Below are 14,725 nucleotides of genomic sequence, written 5' to 3'. Positions count from 1 at the left end.
CGGCCATCTTGAAAAGTCAATGACTTGCTAACTGCGCAGCTCCTGAGGTATCCTCAAAGATGTGGACTGGGGATTAAGAAGCCCCGAATCCGAGCTCCACCTGTACCGAAGATCAGCCCTCCACACTCCACGAGGTCTGCGTGGGGCCCTTCTGCTTGTGTTCTCCTCGACGCGTTGTCCGGTTGCTGGCCCGTTGGCTAGTAGCCTCTGTGACGACAATCCTTTTGAATCCACTCGCTGGTCTGGTTGCTCCAGACTGGCCCCTGCCTCCCTGCAAAGGTGAGGCACCTCAGACCTTGCTGGTCTGCATAAGAAGCCTTCTTTGTATCCTGCGTGGGTTGCCTTTGCCAAGGCTTGTTGACTCCAATCCGGCGATCGACCCCTCCATCTGCGAGAACCTTTGTGGGACAGCTCCTCTCCAGCATCTGGTCATCCTCGAGGCCTCCTGGTCCGCGTGGCTGAAGAGACAAGCTTCACGACAGCACCTGATTGCTCCTCGACGTCGTCTGGTTCCTACCTGGTTCCACCCGGTCACTGGCTAGTGACCGAGACTCTGTCCCCTCTGCTTTCAGGTCTTCTTCATCCTCAATCCACCCTTGGATCCACCCGGACATCTTCCTCCTGGTCGCCTGCAGCATCTTTCTTCACAGGCTCCATAGACTTCAACGGCGAAACCCAACACATCTTCACACCTATGCACCCGCTTCCTGTGTGTGAGGTAACGCGAGTACTTCGGTGCTCCCAATGGTATTGACTATCCAAGTGTCTAGGTTTTTAGTTGTTTCCTTCTAGCTAGACCGGAAGTGTCCTAAATCCTTCTTTTTCTAAACTCTAAGTTCCCATTGACTTAACATTGACTCACGCGTGTGTGTAAAGACACTGCACTCGCCGCCTGTGGGCCTCCTACTCCTAACCTAAGGGTCAGATAGTGTAGCTCCAGCGATTCTCTAGGCCCTAGGCCTTTCATTTTCTCGTGACGTGGTACTTAAACCACTTACTTAGTATATGGTTTGCTTCGCCCCTAGGGACTAACCGTAAATTGTGCAACTTAACGTATTCTGACTAAGTATATTGTGATGTGCTTTTGCCTCTGTTCTCATAAAGAGTTCAGAGGAGTGTGTTAGTAAATAAATACATATATATTTTATATATATCCTGTGTGGTGTCCTTTCATTTGATATTCAAGGGGTTATATATGGTAAAACAGCTGGCTTTACACGCCCTCACGAGTCTTTTAGCCTAAGACCGTTCTGTCCACGCTACCACTAGGATAGCTGGTCTATAAGGTTGACTTACAACCATCACCATAAGGGTTGTTTAGACTGGTGCAAGGTGTTCACTAGAATAGTGAACATCATATACCAGGCTAACTTCTCACAGGGTGCAGCAGACTGGATACAAACAGGCGATGCAGCAATTTAGGCGTAAGCAGTCCGATATACCGTATCTTATTGCATTTGTATTTTTTTTTCCAATAGCAGGAACGTTTTTATTGTCAGTCAAAAGTCCGTCGCTCGTGATGATTGAAACAACGTGTATCACTGCGCACCACTTGCTTTCACAACCGGATGGAAAACATTACTACTCTACTAATTCTTGATAAATTGAAGCCCATTATACAAGTTGGAACTGTACAAATAGTTGTATTTTTAATGCGGGAGGGAAGGTGTGTGAAAGAGCAATGTTATTCTACTCCACATTAAGATAGTGACAATTACCAATCATAACATCTTTCTTTTACTATCTTTTAAATATAGAGCTTCTGGGTGCACTATGTCCCGGCACGTGGTGGAAGACGCACCTGTGAAAGAAAGGTGAGCTGCGAATATTCTTTTCAGTCACTCTCTCACTTCCTCTCTCCTTTGATAAAGAAATGACACACAATCTTAACTTCCTTTTTGTCTAACAGGTTGTGTTTCACAAATTGGTGTCCCCCTCCCCAACACCTCCAAAGCTCAACGTTTGAGGATTCTGCGATGATGCGTGGACATCGTAACAATGCCTGAGAAGGCTGCTTCGACATGTGGTGCACCCGCATTGAATCACACCAATGGCACAAGGGGAGTAAAGAAACTTGTTTCCAAAGCAACGAGAAGTCACCTGTGGGCGGAGAGAGTGGGAATGTACAATTATCTGCGGGCAGTGAGAAAGGATAAGTTGGAACAGTCTGGGTGTGCAAGAAAAGGCACTCACCTAAGGACTCAGGGAGTCAATGGGGTGCAACAGTCTGGGTACTCAGTAATGAGAACTCCCCACTATGCAGTGGGACTGCATGGGGTACAGTACTCTGAGAGAAAAAGAGCGCACAGACACCACCTTGCAGTGGAAGGTTGTGTAATACAGTATCCTGAGTGTCCAAAGGCATAAATCAGAAATATACGTGTGCAGTTGTATGTACTCTACTATTACTAACTCTATACTATCTTTCAGATCACTAAACTTGTGGGTGCACTATGAACCGGCACGTGCTTGGACACACAACAGAGGCAAAAAGGTGAGCTGCGAAGATTTTCTCTAGTATTAACACTACCTCTCCTGATCCATCTATTACTTTTTCTCTCTCAAACTTTCAATGTCGTTCATTCTCTCTTTCTCTCTCTCCCTCTCTCTCACATTGTTTCTCTTTCTCTTTTAAAGGTATGGACACTGCTGTCCACTCTGCAGATATATAAATCAAGGCTGAATTTAATACAGTCTGCAGTGTAGAAACAAAGCAGACTTCAAGTTGTGAACTCTGTACGCCACAGTGTTTACACAAGGTAAGCAGAGCGGACAAGATACACAATTCCTCCAATTAAATGTGTTTGAAATAAATGATATTGTCCTGCATAATGACATGATCTCTCACCTAATTTTTTCTCATCTCTGAATCAATTTAAAGACCTGCTGGTCCATACTGTAAATCTGACGCTGTAGGCACTTCCCTACAGACCCCTCTTCAACGCGGGCCTATAAAAGGGGTGGGATGTATCAGGCACACTGCAGATGTGCAAATAACCAAATATTGACAAGTGTTACCCTAATTTGTGATCTTTGACCTCATTCAGTCACATCAATCTAATTTTAAAAACTTATTTTCATTTTTGTGTTGCAGGTTAACTACCCTCCTTCCATTGGAGTCCATCCCACATTTTGTTTATTATATTGTTATGTTAAAGTTATGTTTCTAGTTATTTATTATATTGTTATCTAAAGTTACATTTCTAGGTATTTATTTTGTTGTAATAAAAGTTAATTTAAAAAAGTGTATACGTCTTCTTTTTCTGACATTTCACTACTATTTAGTGTGAGAATCATATGCTTAGAGAAGATTTAACAATTAAAGTAAAACTTATGTTTATAACTAGAAGTATAATACTGAGGCTAACTCTTTACCAGCTCTTTACCAGAGTATGTAGCTGCGATTAACGGTTCCTATGGAAAATGTTAAAAACTCCAGCACAGTAACAGTTTAGATTAGCAACATTGTGTGGTGAACTTGTGACCTGTGTGCTCACTTAAGTGTTCCATGAACTGTTACTATGGTAACAGGCAGTAAGCAGTTTGGGGGTAGGGTTGAACAGTACTAGCTGTACAGAAACCATTATATTTACGCAGGATCCTCTACATGACAGAGAGGAAAGCAAACGAAGACGACAGAACACTGTGTAGCAGATTTACAAGCCCTTTGCGCCACTTTCGCGTCACTTTTCCCATGTAAAAAGTGACGCAATAGTGGTGCAAGGGACTTGTAAATCGGCCCCTACGTACATTACGAGCAAAAGAAGTACACAACTCTTAGAATTCTTTATCGATCACAATTAGACAGTGTTGCTTCACGATTCACAATGCACTTCACTAAATAACTTGTGCCTATTTAAATGGAAGACGGCATTGTCAACATTACAAAACTTAGGAGCATATTTACAAGGACAGCGTTAAAATGTTCTCGTGTAAACCTGGAATTCTCCCCAATTATCAAAAGCCTATTATTAAGCCATTATGGTTGTTTAACAACACTTTCCTAACGCTAAGGCAAAGATAATTTTAATGCTGTCCTTGCAAATATGCCCCCAATATCATGAGAAATACAGCGATAATTTATGTTCGCAAGTGAAAAGCTTGTTAATATAAGACTGTGGACTTCACATATCAATCCACCTCACATATTAAACATGCTTACGTCTACTTCAGAACAGATGGTAGGATCCGACATAAACCACAATTAGCGAGAGTTTTGCTATCGGTCCTCAAATCAAGGGCCGCCTTGTAAATACAACGCTGTTGTCATACCTCCCTCTTCCTATTTATATTGTCATAGGAACACCGACCCTACCACTGAGAACGCCTATATTGCAACTCATTGGAGATACGGGGCGAGCCCTTAGCAAACCGGCTGCTAACATGCATCAATGCATCTTAGCGTCGCCTAGTAAACAGGGCGATATAATTTGCACTGCATTTTTTCCTTTTTTTAAAAATTGCGGCAAAATGGCACTTGTTAATATGCCCTCAAGTTTGCTATGACAGAGCGGAAACCTCGACTCCCGCCCTGCCATAGCAAACAGCAGTGTCCCGGGGGTAGTCACCCCGAGACACAGCAGGAGCCGCTCCTGGTGGGTCGTGTTCCCCAAGACTGCTCCAGAATGGACACCACGCGGCACCCCTCCCAAAATATAAAAAGCCCCGGACGGTGGTAATACCCGGCGCTTAGAAGGACCTTTGAACTCCCTCACCCATTTATTTTGTAGCACCAAGGAATGGCGGTCCCCGGGCTACAGGGCCACTCTGTACCCTCATCGAATGTAATATTTTAGACCCCGGGATTTTACCCTCCCAGGTAGCTAATTTTTAAACAAGCACAGGAGCCCGCGCTTCGCTTTTATTTTTTTTACGGCAGATCCATGCACCAAGCGCACATTTCTCTGTTTTAAAAAAAATAAAAAAATTGGGGGGCCCTAGGGGTCCTTGTAGGACCCCCTAAGCAGGTCTAGGTGATCAAAATATTTCGTACCTGCCCCCTTTGTACGTTTTGAACACTTGTCACACTAATTTCTAGATCCTCGCTTCTACCAAGGCACAAAATGGCTGCCAACACTTCCTGGTTTCGAATGTTGACACCAGTTGACAGCCAATTAGCATCTAGTGCGTGATCGGGACGGTGCACTTAGAGTGCGCGCAAGATGCACGGATCCACCGAGGCAATATATATGAACTTTTGATTGTCATTTTCTCAGGAACTACCAAACGGATTTACACCATATAAGCAAAATTATTATTATTATTATTTAAAATTTTATATAGCGCGCAGTTACCCTAGGGCGTCCCAGCGCTTGAACAGAACTTCAACAGATAAAACAATCAGTCAGTCAGGACCAATCACGCAGGAAACAGATGTGTTTTCAAACCTTTGCGAAAACGCAAAGTACAGGTCTCGGCGCGTAGTTCACTTTGCCAAATTTGGTGTATTTCCATTCATCTTTTCGGGCTGTAGCCGCGATGAACGGTTCCCATGGAAAATTCCATGGGGAAAACACGTTTTGGGACCCCCCTTTTTAGACCAGAGCACCCCACCAGTTTTGAAAATTCCACGAAGATTCGTCAACCGGCGCCAAAGTTAATCCAAATAGAATGTTGCGGATTTCCTATAGAAAATAGGTCCTAACTATCACTACCTACTGGCGACTGCCAGTAGGTAAGGTAAATATATCCATACTAATATAATAAAGAGAGAGCCCAAACCTTTGAGGCGGGTAATCTCAGGAACCACACCACCAATCACAACACCCAATACAGCGTGTTAGAATTCGTGCATAGTCCTCTTTCTGTGACCATGTTTGTGAGCCCATGTGACCCGCTGGGGTGGGGATATAAGCTGCCTTCTCCCTGTCCTCAGTCCTTGATATCTAGTCGTGTGGTTCCTGATCTTGGGCTAGGGGCTGTTTTGTAATTTGGGACTCTGTGCTGTAGTTCACGGGCTCGTGATCTAGCTAAACGCCTTTTTCTGGCTCTTTGGTTTCCCTGCCCTTTCTTCCCTCTCCTGTTCCTGCTGTTGGCTATCCTCGGATGGTATCTTGCCCTTTTACCTTGTTGTGTCCTTTTGTGTCCCCTTGTGTCTCCTTGTGTTACGTCTTGTTCGAGCCTTTTAACCCGGCAGGGTAGAGAGAGTTGCTGGGGCTCCGGCGCTCCTCGGAGTGATTGATGGTGGTCTGGCTGGATTACCATCACTAATAACTGGTGTGCTGCGGAGATCGCGGTATACGCACTTCCGCGTCTTTTTCCATCCTGGCCACATCGTTGTGTGGAGGCGGAGTGCAGTTTTGGGCGCTTCCGGGTTCAGCGGGAGTCCCGGTGGAAGCCGGTGACACACAGCGTTTCCCCCCCTGCATTCGCCCCCCCCGTCTGCCCTGAGTATTGCCTTTGCCCATAAAAAGAGGTTTTTTTAGTCGTTATACCGACTTTTTCCTCCTATTTTCCTGCTCTGTTATTGCTAGAGCGTTTTCCCAGTTTAAAGTTCCCCCTGCCCCTTTTTCCCTGCTTTGACTGATGTAACCCCTCCACGTTGGAGATCTCCACAAGTCATCGACAACAGCGTTTGTTGGAAGGTGGTGTGGGGGTTTTGCAGGGCATGGTCACAGCAAGAGGCACTATGTTGTTCATAAAATTCCATGTGTGGTAGACTGTAACCCATTTCTGTCCCTATAGGTGCAGTACGTGGAGAACACTGGTCTTTGCAGTAGTCCCTAGACAGAAATCCTGGGATCCCTTATTTGTCAACACCCTTTTCCCGCCCCCTGTCCGTTGCCCCTCTGCTGACCCATTGTATTATAAGTGGTGGGTCGCTTATGGGCAAGTGTAGTGGATCGGGTAATCGTCGCTCCTGCATTGTATGGGCAGAGTTGGAAGGAACCAACAGAATATCAAGCCCACGTTATAATTACATTGCCTGAGCGACGATGGATGAGGCAGTTGCAGCAGAAGGACATAGGCTATGCAGACGCCCACCATATACATTTAAAAGGTAAAAGAACCGTGCCAGCAAAGTAGTCCCTAAACCCTAAAAATACCCCTGTGCCCCAAAACCCAAACCTAGCCCTGAACCCTAAAAATAACCCTGTACCCCAAAATCCAAACCTACCCCTGAACCCTAAAATACCCCTGTACCACAAAACCCAAACCTAGCCCTGAACCCTAAAAATACCCCTGTACCCTAAAACCCAAACCTAGCCCTGAACCCTTAAAATAGCCCTGTACCCTAAAACACAAACCTACCCCTGAACCCTAAAAATACCCCTATACCCCAAAACCCTAACCTAGCCCTGAACCCTAAAAATACCCCTGTGCCCCAAAACCCATACCTGTCCCTAAACCCTAAAACTACCCCTGTACCCCATAACCCAAAACTATATCTGAACCTTTAAAATACCCAAACACCCCAAAACATATACTCCAGTACCCCAAAACATATACCCCTATACCCATACTTATCTTATCCAAACATTAAAAAAAACATGCTTTTACCATTCATGCATTTACAATGAATTTCGTTGTAAATGTATGCGTGGTAAAAGCATATAAATTGTAATGCCATGCGTTATAATGGCATTGCGGAGTCATGGTACTTTCGTAATGAAAGTATGCGGAGTGATGGTATGCGGAAAGAAAGTTGCGGAATAATGGGTGTTTACCCTCCCCCGGTAAGTACATTGGTGGCACGGCGGCCCATATCTCCAGCAACATACTCATATTTTTTCACCACCCATTTGAAAAATGCACAGTTCTCTCTCATTGTTGGCCAGCACGACATACACTTTTAGACACACCTCCCGCCACAAGTTCTAGAATTTTAGAGCTGGGGAGCTACGTTCGTATCTCGGCATCAGCTCAACATCCTGTGATTCCAGGCAAATCGCTTTGTCTCCCCGTGCCTACCACAAATGAATGTGTTCTTCTGTAATATAAATTGTGCTCATGCCATGTTGTCGAGTTTGTGCTATATAATATTGCAAGGAAAAATAAAGTAGGGAAACTCGAGTTCACACACTACTGAACGCGCACTCTTAGGTGCATCAGCAGTGCACTGTGAATCGGAGCGTTTCACAGGCCTGTCACAGATAAGAAATACTATCAAAACGAAATCCTACAAAACAATATACTACTGGCTGGCAGCAATTCATACCCGGACAACGTCGAGACGGGATGCTAGTATATATATATATATATATATATATATATAGCTACATATATGGTTCTACATATATGTTATATGTTTCTGGGGTCCCGCGCATGGGCAGGAATATTCATGTGCTTATGACTTTGACGAGGATATCCCTGGAAGAGAGCTAGGATTACAGGTAAGTAACTTATCCTTCGTGAACTTCTTCCTGAAGTTCCTGAAGCAGTCCCAAATTGTCTCACCCTCACTCCAAGGGTCTGGAAGCTCCAAGAGGGTCCTTGAAATTTGAGGACTTCAGTTCCCCCAAGCCACTGGTACAAATCCCTTACAAATCCACTGATGGTTCTCCAAGATGTAGATTTAGTCGCTGATGTTCCAGGTGAGCTCTTTTAACCTGTAGCTTTCAGGGAGTTCACTACTTAGTTCTTTTTCAGCAAGATAGGAGGGCTGTAGTTTCAGATGGTGAAGTCCTCAGAGGTCAGGCCTTAGAAATCTTTGCACAGCAAAGCTTCTCAACAGGGCACGTCTTGTACAACAGAGAAACCATCAAGAATTTCAAGTTCTCCATTCTTTCCATTTAGGCACTTGACATGTGGCCAAAGCCTGTTCATCCCCCAAAAGTTCACGATCTGCAGCCACATAAGTGTTTAATTTAGCGAGGTAAAGAGTTCTGTACATTTTCGGATCAAAAGGCTTATGCAAATAGAGCAGAAGGTTCCTTGCTTCCCAAAGGGATTCTTTCCCACAGTTAATAAGTCTCCAGGCTGTCGGATATCGGGAAGTAGGCAATGTCCAGCCATACAAGATCGTCTCAAAAGTCAGAGTGGAAATGTTCGCAATGTGAAGCAAGAAAGGCTGAAGCAATGTCCAGAATGTCTTGTGCATACTGGCAACCCCACATCAAATGATACACTGTCTCTTCATTGGCACAAGTTGGTCTTGGGCACTTTGCGGAGGGAGCGAGGCCTCTACGATGCTGAAATGTCTTTACCGGGAGGCATCCATGGGCACTCATCCAGGCGATGTCCTTGTGGCTGTGACCAAGATCTCTGTGTCCCACCATACGCCAAACCGCACGTGACTGATTTTCCGAAAGGGACCCTATAATGACTGTTTTTTCTCTACAAAATAAAGCATTTTTCAAGCGTTTAGAGTCTTTACAAATGTCTCTTGTAAGATCAGTTAAGTCTATTGTACGCAGAAATGTCTGTAAGGCCACATAGAAAGGAGGAACAGTTTGGGCCAGTGGCTGCAAATTTGAAGGGGTTAAAATCCAAACGTTCGCAACATAGTACCTGTAAAATAACGAGTAAAACAGCTAGCAGTGGTTGAAACATCTTCTTCTGTTCTGGAAATAGTATGGCTAAATAATTTAGAATACAAAAAAGTCTTGAGATCTGGAAGACCTTTCCCCCCATTTCTCCAATGCTTACAGGTTTTGTTTCTACTTCATTTTTCCATTTTGGACCCCCATAAAAAGGTAAAACGCATTTTTGCACATTTCTGCAACACCTGTGGGGAGGGAGGAAAAGTAATTGCAGTGTAAAGTAATAATTAAAATAATACAGCTTTAATAACTAATACTTTGCCTTCCAATGTGAGTTGACGTGTAGACCACATAGATATTTTCTTTACTATTTTGTCATGCAGTATTGCCCAGTTCTTTTGAATATGCCCTTGTGACGCAAAATAAAGACCCAAAATCTTTGTAGGTTTCGTGGTGGTAGTCACAGGCAGATTTGCCAACCGGTCCCCGGGGCCAGCTGTTACACATACACTTTTTTCCATATGAGTGCAAGACCTGAAACAGGTGAAAGTAATGAAGCGTGCAAAAGAGCTCTACGTGCTGATGCTGCAGTGGTGCAGAGGACTGTAACATCGTCCATGTATGCCACTACTTTGGCCTGTGAGGCTGAACCACCGGGTACAAATGCCCCCCTAATGACCTCGTCACTTAGCAATTTACACAAGATCAGTTCCAAAGCACACACAAAAAGTGCGGGAGACAAAGGGCAGCCTTGTCATACCCCCTTATGTATCTGAAAGGCCTCTGTATGAAAACCATTGATACTCACTTTGCTGCTTGCTTGTTTGGATAATATATGTAACATTTGCATGATATTGGGGAGTACCCGCAAATGGGACAGCACTGCAAAAAGGAAATCATGTGAAACACTATCGAACGCTTTTCAAAAATCCAAACTCAATATTCCCAAAGGGATGTTTCTGTCCAGATTGTAATGTAGAGCATCTCGAATGATCGTAAGACTGTCAACAATAGTGCGGCCCCTTATTGCCCATGTTTGGTCTTGGTGGATACTAGTACGCAGTACAGAGCGGAACCTACGTGCTAACACTTTGGATACCAGCTTGTAATCCACGTTAAGCAAAGAAATCGGGCGCCAGTTCTGGGGATATGTTTCATCTCCTTTCTTATAAAGGAGGGTGATGAGTCCTGTGGAAAAATCTGTGGTAAATGTATCATGCTCAAAACTATGTACAATCATGTCCATAAAATCTTTACAAAGCACACCCTAAAACTTTTTATAAAACTCCCACGGTAACCCATCCAAACCAGAGCCCCTGGGTGCAGCTCCCAAAGCTGCGAGAAAGTCTTCTCCATCTAAAGGTTCTTCCAAAAACGTTATTTGTTCATCAGTAAGACGTTCTGGAAGTGCATTACAGTATAAATCTATGGGGCATATTACCAAGGGCCCTTATTGCCACTTTAGCGGGACTTTTTCCCGCTAAAGCGGCAAAAATTTTCTCGCCAAATTACCAAGCTGTCGCTAACACCAGTTAGCGACAGCTTGTAGGCGATAGCGAGCATTTTGGGGCCCACTTTGAATGTCTGTGATATTTATCGCTAATGACATGCAAAGTGGGCGAGCCAAAATGTTAGCGACTGAAAACAGTCGGTAACATCGCTATCGCCTATGATCAACACAGGCGTAGTTTTGGAAATATTCGCGCTAAGCGCGAATATCTCCAAAAGCTAACGCCTGCCCTGACCAATTCTTAGCCATGTTATCCAATGGGAGGTGGATAACATGGCTAAGAGCATTGTCACGCTAATGCGTGAATATTGCTGTATTGACAGCGATATTCACGCATTTCGCCTGATTTTTATCGCTTTTGAGATAAACCATGCTAATAGCAAGTTATCTCAGCGATAAAAACAGGTGAAGGGCGGCGATAAAAATATTACCGCTAACCCTACTTAGCGATAAATATCGCTGTAGGTTGGTAATATGCTCCTATGTCTTCTTTGGAAGGAGGAGTGCTTGGAGAGGCATATAATGCTGAATAGAATGTGTAGGCCACTTGTTTGCATTGTTCTACCCCTGTCACTCTATCACCTTTGTCATTTAAAAGTGTAGTGAGTAGTTTTTCATCTTCTTGATAATGTTTTACCCTGGAATGAAAATTTTTAGCTTTGCTTTTCTTTGTAAGTCATGCATTCATTTCTGTCTGAAGTGATACGACGTCGTCTTTTACATGTTTCCCTGCATCCCCCAATTGTTTTTGTAACTTAAGAAAATCTTGCCACTGTAACTTGTGCAACACCCGTCCCTGTGTTTGGAAGAAAATCCGTGTTTGGTGTTTAACCCAGCGCCACATTGATAGGGTGTGGGGAAGGTACTTTTGCGAGCTGCCCATTTACCATAACATTTGGCGTATTTATCACAAATCTCTTCTTGTTCCAATAATGCACAATTAAGTTTCCATTTCCCTGGACTCCTTTGAGGTCTGGCAGGAACAGAGAGCGACGTGGACACCAAGTGATGATCTGAAAAGGAAACAGGAGTGACGGTACCATGTTGTGCACACAGTAGCTTAGATGCAACTATATAATCAATACGCGATTTGACTCCTCCATGATCTGCTACCCCTGTAAAACCTGTCCCTGGCGGAGAAAATTTCCTGTGAGTATCATATGTCCTAGGTCATAAATTAGTGCTTTTAAAGGTTTTGAGGTTACATCCATAGTGTACTCAGTGTGTACCCCTTGTCTGTCTTTACCAGGGGTGATGCAATTAAAGTCTCCAACTAACAGTAATGGTGTTGAACCTGTTAAAAAAGGCTTGATTAGTGAAAACAAATTCTTATGTTCTGTTTTTTTGGCTGGAGCATAAACTACACATATCTTTAAAGGGATTCCATCCATATGTACAGACAGCAGAACTGCTCTCCCTGAAGATAGAATTTTCTCTTCCATTATCTGCCAATGCTTATTTTGAAAAAGAATAACAACCCCATCATTCTTATTGCCCCCGCCTGACCATGCCAAGGGTCTTTTTTTGCCACAAAGATTGGTAAGAAAAATAGTTGGGTTTAAAACCAAGGTGACATTCTTGTAAGCAAATGACATCAGCTTGGACATTTTTACAATAATGAAGGATCATATGTTGTCGTAATTTCCCACTCATACCTCTAACATTGCAAGTGGCAATTGTCACTGCCATGAGTATAGTAAGTAAAACAACAGCCATGTTACAAGTCTTGTGATTCAGGCACTACAACAGGAGGAGCACATGCAAACTGTGAAGCTGTGTCTTGGACGACACCTTCAAATGAAGCCTGTGAAAGCAAAACCTCTAAGTTAGGTGAAGCCTCCAAATCAATAACCTGACTACCTTGCACTTCTATAACCTGAGCAACATTGTCAATACCCTCCTCCGAGACGTTAAGTAGGGGGTCAAACCTCCCCCTTGTTTGGCGGTTCAAGGAGAATGTGCGCCACCTTGTATTTACTTTGTGAATTGGGCCCACTGCTTGTTTTAAACCTTTACGCTTTTTTGAGTTATAAGTGGCACATCCACTATGTTCCATGTCAGCCTCCGCCCTAGACACCACCACAGATGAGGCTAAAGAGGCAGCTGTGTCTTCCGCTACTTTGCGCAAATCCCTGACTGCGCTAGCCACACCGGATTCATGACCTGTAGGAGGAATAATGGAGTTAGATAGATTCGTAGAATCACTGGAGGAAGGCTCAACAGATAGGCTCAGATTTGGCACATTAGCACAAGGAGTAGATGAGTCACGTAGTTTTGCCTCCTCACTGTGTGCACGTTTTTCCAGGATAACCTGCTTTATTTGCTCTGCCTCAAGTGTATTTTTTTCTGCTTGTTCTAATTCTTTCTGGATATGCTCAGGGTCAGGCTCTTCAGGTTGGGAAGGAGAAAAAGCCGCATTCTCACAGTCCTCCTACTCCTCCTCCCCCTCAGGCACACTACACTTGCGGCTCTCCATACCTTCAAATACACCCAAAATGTCTGAATCAGTGTCTTCAGCCTGTGCCGATGTTAATGGCTCAGCAGATGATGGAGCAGGGGTAGAGGTAACGGGAGGGGTGGTATGGGAAGATTGTCAATGCGAACCAGCAGCTGACGCTTATGAAAACTTACTTTGGGACATGCATTAAAGAGATGATCAATGCTACCACACAGATTACATTTTTTGGGGACACAACACTCCTGTGCCTTGTGATCCATACCTCCACAGTTTCTACAAACCAAGCCTGAGCACTAATCTTTTGCGTGCCCAAATTGCTGACACAAGCTGCAAAATAAGGGTTGACCAGAATAAACCAGGAAGCCCTTGTTGGCACCTAGTGCAAAAATCTGTGGAGGGTGAGCCAAGCCTCGCACTCCAGTAACATCTTTAAAAGTCACTACATATTTTCTTTTGCCATTCCAGATGCCACAGATATTCCTAATTTTCTGACCCCCTCTCATAGTAGCACAATATCTCTGGAAAAACACTTCAATGAGGCGAGGGTCAGTGTAGGGATTATACATGTGCACTACTAGCGTACCTTCCTTGGGTCCAAACATAGGCGTAAACGTGAGTCCCTGTAAAGTCCCACAATCACTACGAGCCTGTGCATTATGCAAAAAACCTTGACAAATGGAATCACTAGCAAATGCAATGTTAAAAATTCCTCTTTGAAAAGTCTTGCACACATTCTATGGCACGTTCTGCAATATCACTTCTCAATGACATCCTCAATAATAAACAGCACATTTTTTCCCTTTCTATACGCTTCTGCAACCTCAACTCGAACCGAGTTAGGGATAAAATCAAATGGCCTAGAGGCCTCTGACATCCTGGAAAAGGCTGTCATGGCCCCTAGTTAAAGGTATATCTGCGTTAGTCAAAAAGAAAATAGAGCAAATGTAAGCAGCAGTCACAAGCAAAGCGAAACAAAAAAGGTCTCTGCCTTACCTCCGTGAGTAGGAAAAAATGTTCTTACACTAAGGCAGCTGCCAGGTGTAACAGTGCAAGGCAGACAGACTCACAAAGGCAAAGCCCAGCGGTGCTTCTCTGCCTTTTAGGAAAACCCACTGGTCCCCAGGTAGAAAGGAGACTCTATCTCCAACCACACTAAAGTGCATATTACCAACGATTAGCGATATTTATCGCTACCGAGGCTTAGCAACAAATTTTTTATTGCTAAGCATCGTCGGAAATTATCGCAGAAGTAATAAAAGTCATCGCGCTAACTGCCAAATGAGAGATTATCGCTGGAAAACCAACGATAATCTCTCGGAGTTTGGCGTTAGCTTG

Source organism: Lissotriton helveticus, chromosome 1_2, assembly GCF_964261635.1.
Source record: "Lissotriton helveticus chromosome 1_2, aLisHel1.1, whole genome shotgun sequence".
Lineage (NCBI taxonomy): Eukaryota > Metazoa > Chordata > Amphibia > Caudata > Salamandridae > Lissotriton > Lissotriton helveticus.
This window is presented reverse-complemented; position numbering follows the sequence as displayed.